We start from the raw sequence: 10,846 nt of genomic DNA, 5'->3' as shown, positions 1-10,846 counted from the left end.
GGTGGGAACCCACATTAAATGCCTGCTCAGAGCCCGAGCAGGTCCTCCAGCCACGTGGACATTACAGGCAAGGGGCAGCAGTAGCACTACCGCAACCGTGCATGCATTGGGTTTCTGTTTGTTTATTTTAAGCACCTCTGCAGCTGCTGTTTGAGAATAGCCTGTTCCCAGCAGTGCACTGTGAGCACAGAGACTGGGCCAACAAAGCTCTTCGTGAGGCTTGAAGGAGCAGCTCTTTTCTGGATTCCAGCTGCACTGAGGCAGGAGTTGAGCTGGACAGGGGCAGCTCCAGGCTTGTGACACAGTTCCAGGGCCATTTGGTAGCACAAGTGGATTGCAAAGTGGCTGCAGCACTTGGTTTGATCCAGGGAAAGGGGGCCTGCATGAGACTGCAGTGTTGGTACCTTTGTTCTACCAAACCCACTCTAAAGAAGCCCAAATCCTTTGTTCAAGCTCATCTTTGAGTGTTTGGGAGTGGTTGCTGACAGAAAGTTGATCATTGGTGAAGACAATCAAGAGATCTCCCCTTGTGGGTCACCAAAGAAAACTTTGAGGGGAACAAAACACTTATCTCAATCTATTTCTGATCAAGAGAGTAAATTTGGACAAAAGGCTGCTAATACTCAAACACCAACCAGGCAGCTGTATGACGTGCAGTATTACCCAGTACAAATTCACTGAGGTTTCACATTCTTGAAATTTTCACTTTGGAGCAACATGGTTGGGAACTGTTTGTCCTCTTGTATAAACTTGTCCTCTACTCCCCACTGCACGTCCTGATTGATTTGACTGAAGTGTGACTACCCCAACCAGCATCCAAACCAACGCTGGCCCGCTGGATAATCCCATGGTGTCCAAGTCCCCACGTCTTCCTTCACGCAGTCACTGCAGCATGCATTACCTTCAGACCTCTTAGCTCCAGCATGGAGAACAGTGTGGTTGTAACAGCGTAGTTCCTTGCATGAGCTGTCGTAATATTTACACAGCTTTGTGGGCAGGTTTTATAGCCCACACTGTTTCGTGCAGCTGCGACTAGACCGTTATTAGTTCCCCAGACGGCAGGTCTAAAGGCTCCTGAGGTATGAGATGAAGCACAGACACGTTTGTATATTTATGTAACTTCACTGATGACTTATTTGAGCACCCTGTGGCCTTTAACATGTTCAGCCTTAGGCAGGTCAGTGTTACTAGCTCTGTTTTATAGAAAGGGGACCAAGAAACAGGAATAAATAAGAAAAAAAGGCTTCTGATTTCTCATGTTGGTCTTGGTCCCTTTACCTACACAGCCCTTCGTGTCAGTGTTTATTCAGGTCTGCCTCTGTAGCTGCCTGCCCTAGCCAGAGAAATCCATTTTCTCTGCAGCTCTGCTGATGGGCACATCAGCCTACTGCCCTCCAAAAAGATACTCATAGATTTTAGGGCCTTTTACTCTTCATAAAGACTAGAATGTGTCCTGCACTCCATGGCAGTCTCAAACACTTTGTGTGTTTCAAACCTCACAATCACTAGGGCTGGCTCCACTCTGGCTAAAGCTTCTTCTTCTTCTTCTTTTTTTTTTTTTTTTTTTTTTTTTTTTTTTATATATATATATATATATTAAGCAGTCGTGGAAAAGAGTGTGAGAGGGGTAAGGCCAGCAAAGGCAGCTGGACAGAGAGCTGCAATGAGCACTCAGTGCAGTGCACTGCTCACATCCAGGGCCTTGAGTTCAGCAGGGTGAACTTCTGTTACATCAGGCGAGGCTGCTCCCATCACCTAGGACCTGACTTTTCAAGCAGTCCATGTGAGAAAGGGCTCCAGATGAGGTGGATGAAAGACTCATGCCAAGAACCACTGAATTTTGGGAGTTGCTCAGAGGTCAGCCCTAGCGCAGATGCGTTGGCCAGGAAGAAGCGGGGTGGCCCAGGGAACCACAGCCAGCCACCTCTCATGGACCTGCTCCTCACGCCAACCTCACCGCTCTTTCAGATGCTGCTTGGGCCTTGGCTCTTGCCTCTGCCAAAACTGCGGTTGATGGCTGCTGCAGTGGAAATCCACTCTCCGCTTTTGTAGGCCCTCCTCACCACCATGGGGCCACAGGGCACACAGGGTGCACACTAGCATGCAGATGGGCTGCAGAGACACAGGGACGGGAGGTGAAGACCATCAGCTGCTATCTCCTGTCCCTGTGCTTGCAGAAAGCCAGCAGAGACCTGCTGAGGGGAAAGGATCAGACCAGGATTTTCAAGACCACATTCCCACACTGCGGTCAGCAGTTACGGTGGTGGTGACGAGAGGGAAGAGGCCTCTGCTGTGCAGACAGAGCACTGGTTTACTGGTAAAGGAAGAAGGGTTTTCAGGGGCCTGCTGAAAGGAAGTTTGGTGTGAGAGTGACTCGGTGTCTTGCTATACAAGTCTGGAAGGCTGCAGGGCTCCACAAGCAACAACCTCAGAGCAGCATGATTTGCTAGCAGCTACATGCAGTTACTAAATCATTACACGAAGTCAATACTGTGCTGGGGCTACCCCTGGCTCAGCTGACCTTAGGGAATAGCCACCCTTGTGTCCTCTGTAGCCTGAAGTTGTACAACTCCCTGAGAATGCCTGAACATCTTCTGCTTCTCAAATAAAGGAACTAGAGCAAACAAAGGACTTAAGGCTTTGAATCTCACTGTTAGAGTGACTAAGGGTCTTTAGGGATCTTGCTGGAGCCCAAAGGAACATTCTGCACTTGATCAGGATTACTATGCTTTAGGCAATGCTGAGTTGGTCATCTCCTGTGACTTGAGGCATGCAGCAGAGCTCTGGGGTCTTTGGCTACCAAAAAGAAATGAGTATGGTCAGGGTGTGATAGTTTTAGATGCCTGTTCTAGAAGATAAACTTTGCTATTGTAAGTGCTTGTTTTTCTCCAGTGACTAAAGGGAAGTCTATGTGACTAATTAGTATCTAAGATTAAGCAAGTTGTACCCCATGCCCTGTCTGGAACCACTAAAATGTTAAGATCAGAAATGTCTGTAGAGTTTAGACAGTAAAAGTACAAGAAACTGCAGGATCTCAGTTTGGGATTAGAGGCTCTACCTGTGTGAGCTGCCAAAATCCTGTTTGGATCTACCCTGGCATACATGGTTTAAAGGTCAGAGCAAGACCTGGGCCTCATTCTCCTTTAACCTAGTGCCTTTCCAGCTGCTGAACTGCTTTTTTTTCCTTTCATTTATGAAACCACTGCTAATGGGACTGTGTAGGCGCCTTCCCTGCCAACCTCTGACCTATTTCTTGCTCTGTGGCAGCCATGGCTGTGGAGTTAATTTCAATTTCATACAATTATATTTACAGGGTAAATTATTTTATAAATGGCTTAATAGCTTCTTGGGCTTACTTGCTATTTTAAGATTATTTTTCAGCAGCTTCAAACCCTGGCTAAATAGACGTTCCTCTACTGAAAATGTGCATTCAGAACAGGAAGGAGCTTGACTTTGTAAAAATTTATTTCCCTTTTAACCTAATTATGTGACTATTTGTAACAATAAGCTTCAGTTCCACTCCAGATACTAAAATTTCTTCTGTAGGCAGTTACTTGCTTCAGGCTATAAGGTATTTACTATTGAAATGCAGTGAAATGAAGAAATTTAGACATATAACATTGAATATGTGTTATTAAAGACTGGGCACTGTCATGAATTGCTTGAGAAATCTAAGGAGCTGGAAATAAAATGCATGTGGAATTATACAAAAAAAAAGTTCACTTCTAAAAATCATTTGTGGCAATCAAAGTTAACTTTAAATGTTTTCTCACTGAAATGAAGGTGAGTAAAAAAAAAAAAAAAAAAACAACTTCTGTAGATGTGTAGGTGTAGGGGAAGCAGAGAATTATTCCACTGTTCAGAAAATGTAAAATGAGGAAAAGATGTCACTTTGAAACAAAGAACCTTGTGAATTTTTGGTACAAAGTACATGAACCATTTTCTCTTAGAGATATTAGAGCCATTTCCATCAACGTGAACTTGCTTTTAGCAGTAAATACATACCTGAAAGTTTTAAACAAAATTCACTTCAAGTGCTGCATCTTCCTGTTGCTTCATTTCCCCTTGTTTCTTGCTCTGTGCAGCTGCTGTTACTTTAATTAAAAGTATAATCAGGTGGGCACTCAGAACAAGGTCTCCTTGCTGCTGGCACAGTGTGGTGCCTCCATGCTGCCTGGCCTCTCCCTCTCAGGAAACAGCAGCTGAGGGGCTGGCAGCATGCTTAGCTGTGGCAGCGGCAGCTGCCTCCAGCAACAAGAGAAGTCCCTGCCCTTTCTGTGCATGTCCACATGCTGTCCTGGGGCTGTGTCCTCCCTCAGCTCAGCCCCAGGAGCCATAGCTGTGCTGGAGCTTTGTGGCCTTTTATGAATGAGTTGCAGGCTGTTGACACACATGGGTGTTGTGGCAAGGTCTTGTTCTTCAGATATTCTTCTTGTTTTATTTCCTACTGTTACTACTATTCTTTTTTGGCATTTTTTTTCCAGTGTAGAATGGACCAAAAGAAGTGGTGGGCTGAGCTGTGCTGCTTGCCATCCCCGAGTGTGGGTGGGTGGTGTGTCCTCCGTCCCTCCTCACTTCCCCGCAGGTGCTGTGACTACTGGTGCAAAGCACATTGACTTCATGCTGCCAGAAGCCCTGCTGCTTGCCTGTGGGGAGCTCTTTTGGGGCAGAAAGGTCTTGGCAGCACTGTGGTGGCAGAGGGGAAGCAGCTGGGTGCCTGTGGTGTGGGCTGCTGGTGGTCTCATCCTTGCCAGCGGCCTCTGTGCTTCAGCAACGGCTGCTGAGGGAAGGTGTCTGTTTCTGTTAACTGAACCCAGAAACACTTCTCATTTCTGTCTCCACTAGTGTAACAGCCCCATGTGTTGCTTTTGCCTTCTTTACACACTTCCTGACAATAAAGATGTTTTTTTCCTGCCTCTCTCCTTTCATTCTCTACTGTTCCCTCCCTCCCCCCATCAATCTCCAATCCTCATAAAAGCCCCTCATCTGTTCTATTTTTTTTTGTTCTAGCCAATAGTTTTGTCTCTGTCCTCCTTGGTTCTGAAGAGCTTTTTCTTATGTAGGCAGGTCATCTCCCACACTTGTTTCCACTACCATTTTTGCAAACTTGGCTCTTGTTTTGTTCATTTCCTGCTTCGTTTCCTTTACCTCTCCCCTATCTTTTCCTTTTGTCTCTGAAATCTTTAATCTGCCTCTAGACAAAGTCATCCTCCCTCACAGGCACTTCAAATTTCAGTCCTCCAGGCTGCTTCTGCCCTCATAATGTTCATTTTCACCTCCTTGCTGCTTCTTCCCACCCCACCTTCACACACCTCAGCTCAGCCCACACACCCTTTCTCCTCCTCTGCCTGCTGGCTGTTGACAGGGATCTTCACTTAGCTTTTCCTCACCAGCTGTGTTCTCTGATGTGAGTTCATGTTTTTGTCTCCTCCTCCTGTGCTCCATGACCTCAAAGATTTGTCTTGCACTTTGGCTCCTTCCAGGCTGTCCAGCTTGACAGCTCCAGGCTCTGCCCTTCATCCCATGCCCTTCTGCTTTCATGTATACCTGAGAAGAATCTCATTGCCTTTCTCCACTGCATTTTGTGGTTTCTTTCTCAGAAATTTTGATTAACTTAGTGATTCTTCTGTGGGTTAATCAAATCCCAAATCCACAGTTCTGACTGCTGCTTGTCACATTGATTTATCCTGCAAGCTCCAGCCTCTTCCTGCCCTTAAACAACATTTCTATTTTTCCTCATATAAAAATGACAAAATCTGCCTACCAGCTGAGACTACCTTGCCTGTTCAATTCTTCCTTGATACTCTAACCCTTCCTTTGCACAATTCCAAGTGCCATATATCTTTAATAACTACCATCCTGTCTTCAGTCTTAGTTTACCCTGTCAGCCGGTACTTCCAACTGTGCTCTGCCTGAATTTTGTCTTCCCTTAGCCAAAACTGCATAGTTATGTGGGTTTCTCCTATGTCTCCAGTCTTTCTGAATGCACCTTTGTCTGTTCTTCAGTCTCTTCCAGATGATCTCACTTAGAAATATAAAATCTTTCTCTATGCTAAGCAATGTACAGAGCAAACCCCTTGGGTGTTTTTGGCCTGACCCCACTCATCTGAATTAGCACCTCAGGTGCCCATTCAGCTCAGTGTTGTCCTTGCACTGCCTTTTCAAACTCATCACTGTATCCTTTTTTGTCACAGAAGGTAGCACAGAAGTTTTAATCTATCATCTGATATGGCTATAGCTGTCACATCACTTAGCAAGCTTCTTGGAAGTTCATGGTGACTCCTAGTGTCTATGGAAAGCAGAGAGCTGGCCATCTCTTCATTAGGGCTTTTACATGCTTGAGGAAAAGCAGGGCCTTTTTCTGTTGGGTTGCTGAAGGAATGGAGACTCATTAGTAATTAGGGGATGTTAATGACTAACTGACCTCCAAACAAGTAATTTCCCAGTTTCTCACATTCCTCACCTCAAGATGGTCTTATCTAAAACACCCAGCTTTGTTACCACGAAAGACTTCTGGCTGCTAATGTGTAGCTCCTGCTTCCCTGGAAAGAACCATGCAAGCTAATCTTGTCCCTGAAGTTTCCAGTAAACCACAAAAGCATTTCAGCATGTGTATGAGTAGAACAGGATGGAGACAAGCTGGGGCACTGCTTGTAGGTGCTCAGGGCTGTGCCTGTGCTTCATTAGGAAAGGAGAAAGCCTACCATCTGACAGTGATGTGGGGGTCCACACCAACCACCAGTGCTTTCAATTTGGAGTAACAACTTTCTAAGAGGTGTGAAAGTGGGGGACAAAAAGAGCTTTGTTCTTATAAACCTTTGAGGTTTATAAGAACCAAAATAATTTGGTTTAGGTTTACATTTCAACAGATGGTTCTTCTCTCAGTTTTAACCACTTCTGTGTCTGTTTGGAAGCTCAGTTTCACATCAGCTTTTTTTTTTTTTTTTTTTTTTTTTTTTTTTTTTGGTAAATCTAGGGGTCTTTAAGTGGTTTAGCCTTTTGGGTCATCGTCACTGTTGTCCATCTTGTTGCAATAAGCCTTTTATACTTGTTGAAAAACCTCCTGTAATGACCAAGTTCCCTTTTATGGCAGTGACATTCTGGATCAGGGGATTAATAAGGAGAGCCACCTAAAAGTACATTCAGTACCTCTATTTAGAGAGCCTCATACTGCTAATTCCCAGCACTTAGAGGTCACTGCCTGCAGAATTCTCTGCCATCATAATGAGTATTGTCAGATGATGACTCTGAACTGCAATTTCAATTTGATAATCCATGATCAAAAGGAAAAAAGTGGGCACAGCTGGAGTTTGTTCCACACCTGAGCCTTGCTCCAAGGTCTGAACCAGGACGGGGAAGCCAAGAGAGGGCAAGCCTGTGTGAGGATCTGCTTGAATAGTTTGATTTAGATTAGCTCTTTTTTCCTGTTATTTTTACTTGTCTTGTTTGATGATCTCAATTCCTAGCTGAGGAGAATATTTTATTGCATGCAGTAAGTATGCTGAGGAGGTGTATACAGCATTGTTGGTGTTATTTCTACAGAGGTAGTTTCAAGCTTAGTTGAGAAAATGAGCTTGAACTGCTTGGAGTGGTAAATAAGAACCAAGGACTAATATCTAGGAGTAGATGATACATGATGGCTTGAAAATCTAGTGAAGCAGTGTTTCTCCTATGGAGCTGCTTAGGTCAGTGCTTTCTCTTGGTTTCCCCTCTGAACACACGATGGCAGCATATGCCTTCAGCAGCAGTTAAAATATTTAATATTTAAAATAACTGGGAGCTAGCTTCTAATCCTCTTCTTGAAAATGGCTTGTGATAAATTAAATAAATATTTATTTGCCCATGCCTAAAGTCTCATTTTCCTTCCCTTTATAAAAGTGCAGGCCATTCCTGATTCCTCCCTTTTGGTTTAGTTCTGCATTTATGCCTAATATGGCTGAATTCTCTTCTGATACCATGTCCTACTGCTCAGAGTCAGTGTCTTTTGTGCAAGGTGAGGCTTCTCTTGTGGAGATAATGCAGGTTTGTGGTTCTGATAGTTCAACCTGGAGCTCAGGTTGCTGCATTGGGAAAAGCAATTCTTCGCTTTTGAGTAGCAAAAATTTTATCCAAGGAATCTGCCAATGGTGGGACAAAGACAGTGGCTCGGGGAATGAGGACCTTCACAAACAGTTGTAGGGAAATAAATTCTTGCTGTGAATGTCAACAGGATCTGAAGTGTCTCAGCCCGTCCTGGAGATTTCAGATGAGCTGAGCTTTTTGAAGCACCATTATGATTTTTTCTCCTTACCTTTGCTTTACTTACAGGATCATGTGGATGCTAACAATGTTTTTCCACCAAGGACACCCCCAATTTCCTATCAGGAGGTGAGTTTACGGAAGGAAACCCTGGCCCTGCTGTGTTTTAGCGGTTCCTATGAGCTCCTGGTTGTTCTGTGTCCCACGGCTGCCGCCCGGTGGTGCTGATGCTCCTCACGGGGCTGCTGCTGGGGAGCTACAGCCTGAAGTCACTGTGCATTTTGTTTCACATCGCTTATCTTTTGCCACTGCCCCTGTCTGAGGGTATGATTCTAGGGGCTAGGCTTGCATTAAGCCCCTAAAACAGCTAATGTTTTGTTATAGCAGGCAGTTAGTTGATCCAAGCCTCATTTCTCATTCCTTAATGCAGGGTAGTGCATTTAATTTGGTAACACCAAGGTTAGGGGGCTAAGGAGTAGCTTGAGGAGATGCATTTGGGGAGCACAAGTTGGCAGGCAATATCCAGGTGGATTTCCTGGGGCAGGAAGATGACTGCAAAGCCAGCACCAGGGCTGGTTTTACCTTCAAAGGTGGCATAAGTCTTTGTAAGCAGGATATGCCTGAGAGCAGCTGACATCTCTATGCCTGCGAAGTGACAAGTGTCCAGATGCAAGTGGCTAATGAACACATTCTGTTTCAGGATTCCCCCTCCAGATGGTGGGCAGAGAAGTGTTGTGATGATCCTCCTACCTGCTCCAGCCTCACCAGTCCTGCGATGTGTGCAGAGGAGTGCCTGCCCTCAGACAGCAGCCGGTGTCACCCAAGCATCACATCCCCCTTCTTGCCTTTGGATCCCCCATCTTGACTTTGGATCAATGTTAGTGAGACGGCTGCTGGCCGTGCAGATCTCACTCCTTTTCAGATATACCATGCTTCTAATGCCCACAAAAGCTGAAAGGAAAAGATGCTTTGTTCTATCGTCTTCTGAGATAACATAATCTGCATTTTTATTTGTCACCGTGTCTAATGAGCTATCCCTGTGATACTTTAAAAGAATTGGGGAAGGTACACTGGAGCACACTTCCCTGGGCCTTGTATCAGTCAGTATCCAAACCTCAGCTCTCACTTGAAATGAGCTTTCCATGTGCTTCAAAGACCGAAGAGAAATACTGGCATTGTCTATAAACTAATTTCTTGATATGTTGAAATAATTGCGCAGCTGTTGCCTTAGGCTCTAGCACTGAATAATGTCAGCAGTGTTTTTAGCATCACATGGCTAGGCGTGTTTAATGGACATGGTAGGGTGACTGGCCCTCTGAAGTGAAACCCAGCACACCTGGATATTCACAGCCAAATAATGGCCAGCTGCCTCCTTCCTGCTGCTAGATTTGTGTTGAGTTTTCAGGGGGAAGAACAATGTTGTCAGCACTCAGCTGTGAAGGAGGTGGCCATGGAAGCACTCATGCATGAAGCCCTGTGCTAGTGCAGGCAGTGGTTTGCTGCTTCAGGTGTCCAAACTGCAGGAGTTTGCAGACTCTAGACTCTCCTTGTTTTTTCTGGTTTGACTGTACAATCCAAAATCTGTTTTTTGTTGCTCTTCTTGTTGTTTTTTAGGGAAAAACTGTCTGTCTCACTTCCATGGTTGGTGGAAAAAACACCCTATGCAAACCGCTTCAGTTCTGATCCTGAAACATAGTGTGCAAGGAACAGGCATCTCTGCGTGACCCCTGAACTAAAGCTCACATCTTTCAAGCCTGTAATAGCTGTAAAAGCCTGCTAGAGAGCAGGGAGCTCTCTAGAGCTGATTTTTCCCTTTGATTTTGGGATGAAGGGGTGTGAAATTTTGTTTGGGGCCTGCTTCAGTCCTACCTAAGTCCCAGTTAGATCTTAGCTGGAGCATCTCATAGGGCTGTGTTTTTTCAAAAGCAAATAATTGAAGGTGTGTAGCATGCTGGGCAAGTTTTCTGTCTATTTCTAAACAGCGTAAATGTTGGTTCTCCAGCTGATGAAGAAAGTCTGGGCCGATCAAAGGGAGATTAGTTTCTGTGTCAGCCATCTGTCCTGCCTCTTCCTCTGTGGATTGGTGTGACCATAAAACAACTGCTACAGCACAGTTAACAAGCTAAAATGTTCCTGCATGATTTCTCACCACTGAAAATATAGCCAGCTTTGCTCTCTTGCCCTATACTTTCAGCAGAACGCTTGCCTCTTCCATCAGGAAACAGAGTATTTTAAGTGATGTACGGAAATGTTTCTCACAGAGTGAGAGCAGACCAGGAATGTGCAGATCCTAAAAGGGTTTTCATGCTAGAGGAGTTCTTATTTTTAAATAGTTTGATCTTAAAAAATAAATCCAGTTGGTTTTGCGCGTTTGGCATCAGATTTCTTGTAGTAGTAGCAGCAGTAACAAGGTATTTAAATAACAACCTTTTCCCTTTGCCAGCTTTCTCTGCTGTCCTGAAGCTAGCTTAAAAGGAGTTGCTATGGAAATTCAACTTTGCCAGGCCATATGCATGGGATTAGAGCTTGACTATGAATCAAGAAACAAAAGGAACTGGATGAAAAGTCTCTTTATCCAAATACACATCTTCAGCAGTGATCACTTGTA

General features: G+C 44.8%; 1 long non-coding RNA gene across 1 annotated transcript; it reads left to right on the top strand.

The window, feature by feature from the left end:
* Positions 1-7,135: 7,135 nt before the first annotated feature.
* LOC311444212 lies at positions 7,136-10,607 on the top strand. Its single transcript, XR_014697733.1, has 3 exons — positions 7,136-7,492; positions 8,308-8,367; positions 8,939-10,607. It is a non-coding gene; the product is annotated as an uncharacterized lncRNA (long non-coding RNA).
* The last annotated feature ends 239 nt before the right edge of the window (positions 10,608-10,846 follow it).

This window comes from Aythya ferina, assembly GCF_964211825.1.
Source record: "Aythya ferina genome assembly, chromosome: 13".
In the NCBI taxonomy this organism is placed as follows: Eukaryota; Metazoa; Chordata; class Aves; order Anseriformes; family Anatidae; genus Aythya; species Aythya ferina.
The sequence above is the reverse complement of the archived record's forward strand: the minus strand, read 5'-3'. Positions and strand labels throughout refer to the sequence as shown.